The following is a 14,823-nucleotide window of genomic DNA, read 5'->3' on the forward strand; positions in this document are numbered from 1 at the left end:
GGGCAAAGCCCCCACTCCCCCACAACCCCAACAGACTTACAAGCTGGAGGCAGCTGTGTCAGCTGCCTGTTTAGTCTATGGTCAAATCTCCGAAGCAGCGCTGAATCTTTTGGATCTGATTCAGCCAAATCGAATCACAGTCCTCTGAATCAGTCAAATCCAAATCCGAGGCAAATACTTGTTGCTTCGCACAGGCCTAATGTCTGGCTGAATTTGCTTAAGAAAGAATTTGCACTTTGTTTTCATTGTCTTTTACCAATAAGACTGTGTACACTTTAGCCGCATATATGGTTGGTGTAATAATTAAATTAACCTCTGCTGTCAGAAACTGGTACTTGCAATATGTTGTGTTTGCTATAGCCAACCTCCATAGATCAAAACTCATGATCCCTTAGAGCTTGAATAATCATGACAGTAACTCCCAAAGTCATGAGATTTAAGGGGAAGAAAATAATCATATTTTTTCAGTGTCCCCCCCCTTCTATGTGTGATAATGAACGTGCACATGATCGTTTGGGATGGAAATGTCAACATTAAACATACACATGAATACATACGGCTGCTTGAACAGAGATCACTTGCCATCTGTTTGCTCTGAAGAAAAGGAAGCTGCTGCACATTTCATATTATTATCTTCTCTTCTTGCCTCTCTCCCTGTCTGCTTTTTGTACCTTCCCTCCATATTCTCCTCTTCTACCAGGCCTATAAAGTGTGACTGGAAAGTGGATAACAAGCATTCAAGAAATATAAAGCGAACTTCCTATTATTTTTCAATAATGGTTTATGTGAGCTGCAATGAGCTTTATATGCAATACTGCTCACAGCATCAGCCACCTTGTTAACAACTAGAAAAACACTGACCCATGCGCAGCCTTCAATAATCTACAGTGCAGCAGTTATGCTGAGAACTCTTAAACCTTATTTTAAAACATAATCAATTTTAGACACAGTCAATACATTTAAACAACTTTAAACTCATTTAACTGCATGAATTCTGTCAGCTACACAAATATATAAAATTATCAATAGTTACAATAAATGCAGCTTCTTTTGAAGCAAAGTGTGATAATTAATTGTACTATTAATTGTATTCTAATATTGTTCCCCTGGCTCACCCCATCACTTGTCTTGTGTCTGCAACATCCCCCACCTTCACCCCAACTGCTGTCTGCTGCCAGAACACTTATTTCTTCTGCTAGCATCCTAGGCAAAAGGGAAGTTCCAGGGCTGGGGTGGGGGTTGCAGCTAGACCTGGGGACCTACTGATACCCCAAACCCAGAAATTATTGGCATCATCTCAAGATTTCTTCCTGCAGGCACCAAAACCTGGTGATTTGCCATCTATTTGCGAGACTGCAGTTTCTTCTTGGCTGCTAAGAGGAGATGACCCTCCCTTTGCACTGCCCTAGGGCATGGAGCTGCCACCTAGCTGCTCCCTCTCCAATGGAATCCCCTCAATATCCACCTGCCTTCCCTATCCTCCACTATATCCTTAACCTTCCTCAGCTCCCCGTGCCCTAATCTCTTCATGTCTAACCTCTTCTTACAAACTGCCAGTGATGAAGATTTCACAGCCTCCCTTAGGTAGACTGCTCCAGTGATTAATTAACCTTCCATCATGGTATCATAAAAAAGTTAAGAAACCATAAAATGACCAGAGTTACAGTAAAGAGCCTAGGAGTTGGCAACACTGTACCAGGGATGCTCACCCCCCCTCCAGCCCACAGGCCAAATCCAGCCCATGGAGCCATGACATCCAGCCCGCAGGACTCCCCATAAATCAAGAAATGACCAAGCACACCCATTCCAAATGAGGGCCAGGCTGGCCCTGTCCCATACCCTCCTCCCACTTCCTTCTCCCCCAGAGCTGGATTAGGGCTGGCTGGGCCATTGCTGTGTGGCCAGATCAAGGACAGACTGCACCCCACCCCTTGCACAGCTGGATTGGGGCCAGGCTAGCCCCTCCCTTATGCAGCAGGATCAGGCCTGGGTCCTGCCTGCCCCATATGCCTGATTGGGCCAATCAGCTGGATTCACCAGCCGGATTTGACCCAAGGATGGACCTGTCACTGCCTGTCAGGACCATGGGGCAAAAGGGTTGGGCACCACTGCTCTGTGTTTATTCACTGAAGTTAATAAGGCATACAAATTCCATGGCTACAAACAGATTTTTTAGTAGTTTAGTTTAGTTAGTGGTATCTTACCATACAGTTAGAAGGATACAACCCCCAAGAAGTAAATACAGTGATACTAGCATAAAAGTATCTCATACTTCCATATTTTATTTCTTTTAAGGGAATAACCTATACTACTAGAAACTAGGGCTGAGCGAAGCTTTGGTCCCTGATTCAATTCGGCGGAGATTCGGCCTGATTCAGTGACTGAATCTCCAAATCCAGATCGAATCAGGAGACCCTGTAATCTCTCTGAATCAAATCGGAACCCTCCAAAACAATTCAGAAAGATTCAGAAAGATTCGGAGATTCGGACATAGACACAGCTTTACATGTTTTTTCTACATACCTCTAGGTAGTAGGGGCTCATGAATGCTGCGATGCTGGGGCGGATGGGGGGGCCCATAGGGTCCCTCTGCAGCCAATTGCCGAGCCAGGGGGACATGGGACGCCCCCTGCGTGCTCCCCAGCAGACCTGGAAGTGGACCGGAAGTACTTCTGGTCCACTTCTGGGTTTGCCACCAAGCACCTGGGGGGGGCCCCCCATGCTCCTGTGGGACGCTCCACCTGTCCCAGCATTGCAGCATTCATGAGCCACGCCTGGTACCTTGAGGTATGTAGAAGAAATGTTTCAAGCTGCGTCTACGGCCAAATCACTGATTCTCCAAATCAGCATCAAATCCCCAGATTCGATCAACGAATTGAATCACTGTCCCCGATGTGGGCCAAATCCGAATCTGAATCAAATACAGCCTGTTTTGCACACCCCTACTAGAAACTCATTTATAGTGGCATAATTGCATCAGTGCTAGGGGTTGGGATTATCCCTGTAAAAGCAATATAGCTTTGCATGCAGGTAAGGCCTACAAGTTAATTCAAAGTGCTCTGTGTGTATCATGTAGAACCCTGGAACAGGGCATTTTCATGACACTTTTTTTAATCTGCATTTTTTTACTTGAGAAACCTTTTGCCCTTTTGAGATCTTAAGGAAACATTGTTCATATACTTTATAAAGACACAAACGTCCTTCACTGTCTCCTCTGCTGTGATGATTCTGGACTCTCCTTCTTTTGGTACGTTCAGTGTCCTAGTTCTCACTAGGTTTTTGATTTCTGTCCCCAATTCACTATGTTTTTAATTCCTATTTTTGTCACAGATTTGATATAAGCCTATTCTAGACAATGCACTCCATTAAGGAAATCTGGAAAAGGGTAGCATCAGTGTGAAGTTCTAGACCAATGGTTTTCAAACTTTTTTGACCTTTTTATCTACAAAATACTGCTGCTCATACCCCATACACCTGGCGCAAGTCTCCATGTTAATTCGTTAGGAAGAATGTCAGCACCAACATCCATGTGTGGCAAAATGCCATTTACTTACTGTGTGTTGATTTATTAGACGCTCCACCACTATTATGAGAATTTAGGCATATACCCAATGACAAACCACCATGTACCGCTGATCAGGGTTCAAATTACACTTTGACTCTTGGGGGTCTGCAAAAAAAATTGGGCTGCCCATCATGATGCCGTAATAAAATTGGAGGTGATGATTTTCAATCTTACAGGGGGGAATCTTATCTCTTATGGGGGGGGCTCAGCCCCCTCCCCCATTATTCAAACCCTGCCCCTGGGGATACAGGTACCCCAGTTTGAAAACCACTGTTGTAGAGCATAAAACTGTTCTTATGCCATTAACAACACAGTATTTTCTGATGGTTGTTGTACCATCTTAAATAGGACTGTTTGCATCATGGCTCCGGAATTTTAATATAGTTGAGACTTACACTATGTCTACACTAGGGGTGGGCAAAATGGCAGATCTGGCTGGTGGCCAGACTCAATTTCCCAGCAGCCCCTGCCCATGTCACTGCGGCCAGTTTCCATGGAGACTCCGTGAGTTGTAGGGCCATGACAGCGTGAGGCCAGGGTTTCCATGGAGACCAGGCCAAGCAGTGCTAGCAGGGTTTGCAGTTGGGCAGGGAGCTGCTCCGGGGCTTAAATTTTGCAGTGGAAACATCATGGTCCAGACCCGGGGCAGAGCTGCAATCTGCTGCCTGCATGCACTGCTGGGGCAGAGCCACGATACACTGCTTGCATGCCCCTGCCCAGTGGCTCCTCGGCCAGCTATGTACCCTGGTGGCACTCCTGGGGCCAGTCTCTATGGAAACCCTGAGCTCGCTGTGCTGCTGCTCCTGGGGTCTCCATGGAAACCTGCTGCAGCAATGTGAGCAGGGGCTTCTGGAAAATGGAGTCTGCTGTAGGTCTGATCTAGCCCGTGGGCCAGACTTTGCCCTCCCCTGGTCTACACTGTCTCCATAGTGCTGTCTGGCATGCCAGAGATGGAGGTCTCAAGAGCATCAGCAGAGAGAACAGGGGTCCTCAGAGCACCATTACCACCTTGTTTACAGATTTGGAGCAGGTAGGAGGGGCCTGGTTTTTATAGCAATCTCAAGAGTCATGCAGAACCAGTAGATCAGAACCAGACCATGCAGAACCAGTAGACATGCCCCTGAAGTAATATTAGATGGGATGCTTGCTCACCAGCCTAAAGCTTGCCTAGAAAGCTACTCTTCCATACTGAAAAGAGAATTCAGTCTCCATGTCCATTCACTTTCAGGATAGTATTGGGGTTATTTTATCCTGGCTGTTCAAAAACCCTGTCAGAACCTATAATTTCTGTAGTGCTGGCTTTTAACCCAGAAGTGTTCAAGAGGTGTTTGACATCAAATTCCCCAGAATTCAAATTCCCAGAGAAAATCATCACTTAAGTCTTTAAAAATGCTTGTTGTACTACCCTTCAAGCTTTTTATGTATCCTCTCCAAAGTTGGTGCCCCACCTGTCAGCTCCGCTTAAGGGACCTGATCATATCACAGCAGAGAACTGTAAAGATACACCCAAAACAGTCTCTGGGGTCTGGCAGCTTTTCAAAGGACTGGAGAGGCAGGACTCTAACTTGGGCTTTTTCTGTGGCACTTGAACACAGCAGGAAAAATGTGGAAGAAGCACAGTGACATGATGATCTCTGTCCCCATAAGCCCACCAGGTTCTTTGTATAAGACATGTTATAAATACAGAATCAGAATCACTGTCATTAGAGATGGAAAAGACCTAATTCGAACATGGATTTCATCTTCCTGGAAGCACATGATGGACTCCTCAGATAAGAGACATATCAGATAAAATGGATATTATAAGGGAGTTTTATATATACATACAAACCACGATGCTATTCTGCAAAGAGACTTATCAGAAAATGGATTCTGGGGTGCTGAAAGTTGGAAAATGTGGAACAGATGATCAGCCAGGCTGAATCACTATAACCATAGATATTCATGGAGCTACATTAGCTCCCACCAGCTGAGGGTCTGACTCTATGTCCAGTACTTCCTGCAATTATAATTGTCCAACTCCCACCCCATATGTGGACTCTGCTATGCAGAATTAGGGGTGGTGGGCTCAGTGGAAAGATGCTGCCTCACTACAGATGTCCTTCTTCAGTGAGATGAGAAACTCCAGTCCCAACACCAGTTCCATTTGTAGCAGCTGCTGTTCACCTAAAGGTTAAAGGTCTCCCTACATGTGTTGAAAAGAGTGGAGAGATAACATCAGTGGGCTAGTAAACATTGCATCTTTCGGTTAAAAAAGGTCTAATGTCCAAGGCTACTGCATGTGCTATTACTGAGAGCACAATGTCAGCGTAACGAGGTCCCTATACTATACATGTCCAACCCCCCAGCCCTTGGACACCTGGCATATGAAGAGCATAAGAGAACGAAACAGGCTCATTTATTTTACTTGGAGAAACTTAAATCATTGCAGTTTATGTCCATGTGCAGTGGAAGCTACTTGTGGAAAAGTCTGGTTTTTATACAAAAATCTTTTTGAGCAAATGTTATATGCCATAAATGTCTTATTGGAGGATTCAAGTACCATTTAAGTGAATAAATCCTGTGCTGGTGAACCTGAATTGCTCCACATAAGCATTACTTCCTCTTGCACTGCGATGCCTTGAAGGAGCAGTACCGTAGCAACGAATTTGGCACTTGTGGCAAAGCCCTCAACAGCAGCCCACTGTCACCCCATGCACAGATCTGGGGGACACATGCCCCGCCATGCTTGCCCAGGAGTGCACGCAGCAGCAGAAGCCACCTGCCCTCTATACCCCCCCCCCCCCCAAACAAGTTGCTTCCGGCTCTTTCCCATGCCCCACCCTGGCTGGGCAGTGCCTGTTCAATGTTTTACCTCTTTATTCACCTTTGCTTAGGCACCTGGGACAGTCACCCCACTCACCTGCATCTTGCTACAGCCTTGTGAAGGAGTTTGGGATATCTGTTGTAAAGCAGTGGTTCCCAACCTTTTAAACTCAAGGCAACTCTTGTTTGGCTCAAAGCACCCCTCCGAAAATGCCAGCTGTTCCTAGTTTGACTCCAAAAAATACTAAATCAATTTGTATGTTACTAAGAACTCACAAAGACCACAAAACATGAGAACATTTTTAACACCATGAATTTTCTATTTGAAATCTCAGGGTTTATCATTTGAATCATATGGACACACGCAACCGTGCTAACAGTCTGTGGCACCCTCTGGTACTCTTGGAGGGATTTCAAGGCACCCCAGGGTACTATGGCACCCTGGTTCAGGCTCACTGTACTAAAGCACTGTTAGCCAAGATTTGTAACATTAGGACTGTATATAAAGCATATTCACTATGTGTGGCCAGGTACAAAATATACAGGAAAACTGGCTCCTGCTCCCTAAGGGACTGAAGATCACAAAACTAGAGCAGCAGTCAATAGGCATATCTCCATGGAAGGCAGTAGATGTACAGCAATATAAATGATACAAATGAGCTGGGGATGTAGCCCATGGTTTCTTCTTTCATTTTTTTCTTTTCATTCTCCATGCTTATCTTGCTGTGATCCTTTGACCCCAGCTGACTTCCTGCCCCTGGGGCAGGGGGCTGGACTCGATGATCTCCTGAGGTCCCTTCCAGCCTTAATGTCTATGAAATCTATGAAATCCTCTACATTTCAGACCCTCCTTCTGATCTGCCTGTTGGCAGGTCATGGAATTACAATAATAGACACCTATTGAGGATCCAGCCCTAAATCTCAAGCTTATGCCCATATTCACTTTGAACAGGTTCTACCATAGGTCTTATAATCATTCTTAATATGTCTTGGAAGGACAAAGAAAGATATTGAACTGATCTGTAAGAAGAACCTTTTGAGATTAGTTTTGTCATCTGGAATTAAACATATACATTTGCAATCATCTATCTATCTATCTATCTATCTATCTATCTATCTATCTATCGGTCATTGCAAATGTATATGTGCCCTTAGAAGGGGTGAGTGGGGGGAAGGGCAGATAAAACTGATTGGCTGTGCAAGTTACTGTTGAGTAGCCAATCAGTGGGGCTGAACACTGACACCTCCCCAAGCAGGCTGGAAAGGAGGGAGGGAAATAAAGAGGTAAAACATTGATAAGAACTTTATAAAAAGGTTGGGATCTGAGAGATTAGACCTCTTTGGCTGCAACCGCCTCAGGAGTTTGTAGCAAAGAACTACACTGTCTTCAAACAGTGAGTAACTATAATCCAGCGGCTATAAATTCCTGATCTGGGAAGAGTAGAGAGAAGCGTGTGTGTGTGTATGTGTGTGTGTGTGCGCGCACGCACGTGTGCAAAGAGTTTCAGAGGGCGAGAGACATCTTTACAGCATAAAAGCATTGAGTTTGTTTTTGCAGGATCAGTTTTTAAGACTATGTTGTCACCCTCTGAAACTAGCTATAAGCACTTGCATTTTTTCTGAGCCATTTTTTTTTGAGTGATCTTACTCTTTCATCTGCTTCAATAAATGCAAACAATCTCCTCTGGGGATATGCTAACAACACTTAAGTTTCTGGCTCCATTTAGTAACTCAGAGCAGCTGGAGGAAGTGAATGTAAACACACAGCCTTCATCCTTAGTCTGTGAGACTGGTTCAATAGTCTGTGGCCACGTCGCTTTCTGCTGTTTTGTTTTTTAGTTAGATCAGTGGTTTTGAATCTTGCATTTGTTGCTTAATTTTGTCTGAGCTATTATAAAATAGAGCTGGTTTGGCTGGTTCTCAGGTTGGGGGAACAGTTCCTCCACTGGGACCCAGCCCCTTTCCCAATCCCCAGAACGCTTTGAAAACTAAGGATGAGAGAACTGTCATCTTTGGGAAATTGCTTAAAGCTACAGAACACAAACTATGCTCATTGGCAGCCATTGATACCTTTCAGCATGCCCATAGATGCACTCTTGACTGCCAAAGCACACCCAGAGCATCCCTGTTGTCATCCCAAAGACATGAGCTCTCCAACCGACCTGTCAGGATTCTCCATCCCCTCCAGTGAGAAGTGCCAAGGCCCAAGTAGAGTGAAGCTCTTACACTAGCACTACTCCCACCCACTAGAAAAGGTCATTGTCCCCCCTCACCTCCTGCCACCTCCGAGAGGCAGGCACCTTTCTCAGCACCTGCAGACAACTGTTTTGCACCAACCTGGGTACGTCTACATGAGATGCTACATTGCCATAGTGACAAGCTATGGCATAGTGTCAGCAGGCACAAATTGTGACACTGATGCTACTGTATGGTAGGGTCAGAAATGACTCATGTGCTGCCGGGACTGCACAGTGACAGCACTTGCTGCTCAGTCATTTAATACTTGCTAAGAAAAGCACTAAATGACTGTGCAGTAACAACTGTGCAGTCAGGGACACGTGTAGGCACACCCCCTGACTCTTAGGTTGGGGGACCAGTTCCCCCACTGTGACCCAGTTCCTTTCCAGTCCCCAGAACAACCCAATTTTCTTGTAGGTAGGAACATTGCTACCACAGCACTGACAAGCATGGTATGGAGGAGGGTGTAGTGTTCATTCCCCTGGCGCCTGTAACAGTGCTGCCTAGCATAGGACAGCAATGGGGGTCCAGGCCTCACACCCTCTACCCCACTTTAGGGAGGTTAGCCCAGCTAGACCTGGTTCCAGGTCCTTTGGCAAAGGACAAAGGAAAAGGTCCTTGTTCTCTCTCCCCTAGAGGCCACACAGGTATTTAGCAGCACATTATGAAAATTCAACCTCAGAAGTTGCCCTTAGAAATGCCATGGTGCACACAGGCTCATGGCTTGCATGTATGTAGGAGACCCAACAATATTTGCTGTGCTAATCAAAGGCACCTGCTTCTTTTCCTTAGCCAGCAGCAGTCTGAACACATAGTCCCTGTCTCCCTTATCCCCTGTCCCCCTCATGTTTTTCTAACTGGAGGCATTTTGCTAGATTCCAGCCCTCACTCCTCAGATATTCCTGAAATGGAAACTTTCCCCCTTCCCTTCCCTACTTGCTGTCAAAAGGGACCCTAGAGGCATGCGGGGGGGGGAGCCACCCACTAATGTAGCTTTGGCAGTTTTAGTCTCGTGCATATGAAGCAGAGACAGGTTTACCTTGCCCAAGCCTAAAGCCTTGGCCTGCCTGAAAAAGCTGCTTTGCACTACAAAGGCTTTATTATCTCTGGCAGTTATTTTATTTTCAAATACATTCAATTTTCACTATATGGACTGTGAACTGTCCAGCTCCCGTCTATGTACCAACCTCATTTGAGACATTAAAATGAATGCTCTGGCTTTCTCACCCACAGTACCAGAAAGGTCTGATTGCAGCACAGGGGAACGAAAAGGGGCCTCATGTAGCTTTAAGCGCAGTACCTCCTCCTATAGCATAGTCATGAATGATGATTTTTTTTCCATGTACACAGACAGTATCTCCTTGTTTCCCCAACAGCTGCCTCTCTTTTCTTCACCACTCTCCTTGGTGTGTGTGGGAAGCAGGCTGTGAGTTACTTTTTCTCTACCTCAGTCTCTTTTCTTTCACACATTTTCAGTTGTACAGCACTTGGCCTCGTGTTTTATACAAATACTTATCCTATGGGTGTTTTTTACTTTTTTCCTTTGACCCATTTTCGCTTTCTTATTTACCCTGCAGGAAGAGGATGTTCTCCAGTCTTATTTGGAAGGGACACTTTTCCTTAAGTCAAGCGAATAGCATAAAAAGTATTTTTTAGATCAGTTTTCATCTCCCAAGTGCAGGTGACTGATGGGTGTATAAAGTGCAAGACACTGTGCATGATTCATTGAGGTTGTATGTAGGTGACAGGACTCCAGGAAAACTCTGATTCTTTAGCTCAGCCTTAGCAGATGGACAGACAGATCCCATTCCACCTATTAGACATAAGAGACTTAGGTGCCTACATGTAATCCTATTCCACCCTGTAAGAGTCACTGAAGAACTGTTCATCAAAAGATGGCCAGTCCTCTTCCTCACAGCTTTGTTGTGACTTAATCATAAGACTAAGATAACAGCATTTTACTAAATTCAGGGACTCAAGCCTGGTGGAATAGGATTACACTTAGGCACCTAACAAGTGGAATAGGATCTAGCCCACTGCCTTTTAGCTGGCAGGGAGGTGGGGAATCTCTGGTGTTGGCCTAAATGGCAGACAGTATTCACATATTACACACAAAAAGTGGACTTCTTTTATTCTTTTCAGTGTATAAAATATTAAATTGATTTATCCCAGTGCCCCCAGTAGAAAGGAAGTTTTTTTGCTCCTATTTGTATGGATTTTTTTAGCATTGCAATAAGGAAACCAGCTAAAGTGTGTTTTTTAATGGAGCTCAATGATTAAATGAGGCCTGTATATAAAAAAGGTATGTGTACTCTGTGGCATGTAAACAGAATATGTCACAAAATTACTTAAGTACTATATGGGTTTGAGCCTGATCATATACAAGTGTAAATTAGGGGTAAAGGTGGTCAAGTTACTGGAGTTACTCCAGTGCTCTGAGATCAGAAACAGGCCCTCTTGATCAGTTTGTTCCAACCCATATTTTAAAAGGGACTTAAACCCCAAATCTATTTCTATAATGTGACTTGGGCTTATTCATGTCACCTGCCTCCAGTTTTAAGCACTGTCTTATGTATGCATAACAGAAAAACATATGCACACAAACCCGACAGGTTGGGGACCAACTGGCTAAGAAGCAGCTCTGCAGAAAAGGACCTGGGAGTTACAGTGGACAATAAGCTGAATATGAGCCAGCAGTGTGCCCTTGTTGCCAAGAAGGCTAACAAGATACTTGGTTGCATTAGTAGGATTTGCCAGCAGATCGAGAGAAGAAATTATTCCCCTCTATTCTGCACTGGTGAAGCCACATCTGGAGTACTGTGTCCAGTTTTGGGCTCCCCCACTACAGAAAGGATGTGGACAAATTGGAGAGAGTTCAGCAGAGGGCAACAAAAAATGGTTAGGGAGGCTGGGACACATGGCTTCTGAGGAACTGGGGTTATTTAGTCTGCAGAAAAGAAGACTGGGGGAGGATTTGATACCAGACTTTTAACTCCCTGAAGGAAGGTTCCAAAGAGGATGGAGCTAGACTGCTCTCAGTGGTGGCAGATGACAGAAGTCTCAAGTTGCAGCAAGGGAGGTTTAGGTTAGATATTAGGAAAAACTCTCACTAGGAGGATAGTGAAGCACTGGAACAGATTACCTAGAGAGATGATGAAATCTCCATCACTGGAAGTTTTTAAGGCCCAGCTCAACAAGGCTTTGCCTGGGCTGGTCCTGCTTTGAGCAGGGGATTGGACTAGATGACCTCCTGAGGTCCCTTCCAGCCCTCATTTTCTATGATTCTATAAAAACCTATGTCTGTGAATGGTGACTTGTATAAATATATATGCAGGAGCCAGCACTGAAGAACCACGCTCCCAAGGAAAGGAGCAGATAAAGCTGCATGTCCTTGGCAAGGGACCAGTTTTTGAACATTGAACCCTACTTTTTGATATAAAAACAGCAAGGGAAAAGACTGTCATGAAAACTCCTACTCTTATGGGATTCCTTCCCTTCTGCTGTCTAGAACCTAGATGTTTGAGTGTGATTAGCTGTTTTAGTATACCTGGGAAATAAAATAATATCTGAAGCCTGATACAGACTGCTTGGAAGGTTAGAAGTAGCCAAGTGCTTTAGTACTTGGCAAGGGGAAGAAGCAAAGAGAAAACTGTCTGAAATGCAGTCTGACAGCAATGTTGAAATCTTTCCCCCTGTGCCTTCTTCTATTCCCCATGCTTTTGCACTTTGGTCCACACACTGTTGAAATATTAACAGAATGTAATGTTTGTACTGATGTCTGTGAAGATATTTCCCTGTCATGCTTCACTGTGCTCACCAGAGAAAAGCTGAAATTGCAACACTGCAATATTGACTTTTCGTATCCATGTTTCTCTGGGTCCCACTGCTTGTCTGCCAGTGCCTCAGCTATACAAACAACCCAGTTTGCTTAAAGTAGAGCCTGAAAACCATTGTGTTCATCTACAGTTCTGCTATTAATATTGGGGTATTGCTTTGTATTTTTCCTTCCCTTGTGTTCCCAACGTTTGAAGTTTAATTACACTTTGTGAACAATTATGACAAACAGAAAAACAATGACCATGAGCCAAGCTGTTGGCCAGTGCAGATCAGCATCACTCCACTGAAGTCACTTGAACTAGGACAGTTTATACCAGTTGAGGATTTGCTGCCTTGCTTGAAACCACTGGCCCTTTCACTGCTCACCAGAGCAGAGATAACATGAAAATTATTAACATAGCTTCTTGCAATAGTTTTATAGTTATTATTTGCATTAGGATAGCATGCAGAGACCCCAGCTGAGATCATTGCCCTTTCTGTTACGTACTGCACAAGTGCCTAGTGAAAGACCTTCCTTGCCCTGAAGAGGGCATAGTCTAAACAAACAATACAGACAAATGGTGTGATGGGAAGAAGAGGCCCAGCAAATGAAGTGACTGGCCTAAGATCAGGGCCATAACTCAGGTCTCCAGAGTCCCAGTAAGTGGCCTAACTGGCTGCCTCTTCAACAGGTCTCTAACATTTCTGTTAATAAACTATTTGGAGACTATTCTTCATGAGGCAACCACAGCCAAGCAGCAGTGTAACTAAAGCAGAATGAGCAGGGCAGCAGTCCCTGGTGCCAGTTTACGGGGTGGAGGGGGAAATAGCAGCTGCCATTGCACAATTGTGCCAATGGCATGGGGGAGCCAGAAGTCACTGCTGCCTCCATGTATCACAACTGCCCTGGGCACTTAGCTGACTTGGTATGCCCTGTTAGCTGAGTGACTGCCACTTGGGGGCCAAGTCTGCCACCCTTACTCTGACAAAGCAGTGCCTTACTGCAAGCTAAATACACTGGATATGCAATACATTTACAACAACACAACCTCCCATGGACACAACGCATACAGCCCTGAACTGGTGTGACTTACTAGAATCTAGTACCTGATCATGTGTCTGCTCCAGATCATGGTTTAATCTATAGAGGGGTACAAATCTGGTGTAAATTGTGCCAGCTTTAACAACTCATACATCTTGGCCCATGCTAATACACTTGTCAATGTACATAATGTTGTGCCATAGAACAGCTATCAGATTGCTGGAGTTCTTCTCTGGCATTTTGTCCTGTGTCTTACAGTTTATCAAAGGGATGTCCCAGTGCCCTATACCCCCTGCTAATGCAGAAAATGGAGTGCTATATAAGCACAAACCTGCTTTCATGCCAGTATCTCTTATTGATAAAGAACGGGAATAAATGACCAGAACATGGAGCATGGAGTCAAAATGGTCTCTGTGCAAAAAGTTATCCAGGAAGTCATTGGTGGAGAGTCACTTTACTTAGAGCATCACAGACCCTCTGTTTCATTCTCACAGGGAAGGAGCAACTACCCAGGAAGGTATAATGATATTCATTTAAGAAAACCATAACAGATGAAATATCTCATTAAGGGTGCTTGTCCACATTACACCTCTCCTGTTACCACGTTACACTTTTCCTGTGTCCACATGACAAAAATTGCCATTAAGCTAGCTAAATAGCATCTGTGTATCCACATACATTGTCAGCCGATTTTATCATTTTAGATTTTTTTTTACCGTGGTAATTTAAAACACCTCCAACATGTTTTATTTTTAGCTCCCGTATTTCTTCCATAAGAGTATTTTTTATCATTTTAAAATTTCAACGTGGATCTGATTTACTCCCGAAAACATGATTTTCCCTGCTTTGCAACTATTACACCACCACGTACCACTTGGTTTCACTCAGTAATCCATGGAATCTCGATTGTAATACTTCAACAAGACCCCAGGGGCTAATCTTGCAAATTTTTACTGGTGATTTAGTTCAAGGTTCAGATGAATGAAAAACACTTTTTTTGGATTCCAAAAAAAATGTTCCCTGTGTTCACATGTACTTCGTGGCAAAGATCAAATTATTATGGGTCAGTTCAAGACTCAGGCTAATTAAAATTACTTTTTGTTGCACTGGGTTTTTGGTTGGGCAGGGCTGGGGTGGCAGGTCAGGAGTGAGGGGGACTAGCAGGGATGGGAGGGTAGGGGTAACCCGGGTGGTGAATGTAACTCGAGTGGTACTCAGGTGAGGTACCCCCTCTCCAATTGAAGGGATTTAGCAGGTGTTAGTGCACTATGGGAAGGGTAACCACTTATGGGGGAGCAGCTCTCCTCCTATCCCCTATAGAGCCAATACCAATTGGAACTTAACCAAATACAGGTTT

The 14,823-nt window shown here is 44.5% G+C and overlaps 1 protein-coding gene across 3 annotated transcripts in view; it reads left to right on the forward strand.

The window, feature by feature from the left end:
• The first annotated feature begins 7,641 nt into the window (after nt 1-7,641).
• The window catches only part of ALDOB (aldolase, fructose-bisphosphate B), a 26,836-nt gene continuing 19,654 nt past the window's right edge, over nt 7,642-14,823 (forward strand). For all 3 annotated transcript variants that reach the window (XM_025202927.1, XM_025202930.1, XM_014519653.2), the window contains exon 1: nt 7,642-7,764. The gene's annotated coding sequence lies outside the window, so the exon portion shown is untranslated. The remainder of the gene's footprint in view (nt 7,765-14,823) is intronic.

The sequence above is a fragment of the Alligator sinensis genome, unplaced genomic scaffold (genome assembly GCF_000455745.1).
Source record: "Alligator sinensis unplaced genomic scaffold, ASM45574v1 scaffold560_1, whole genome shotgun sequence".
Classification (NCBI taxonomy): Eukaryota; Metazoa; Chordata; order Crocodylia; family Alligatoridae; genus Alligator; species Alligator sinensis.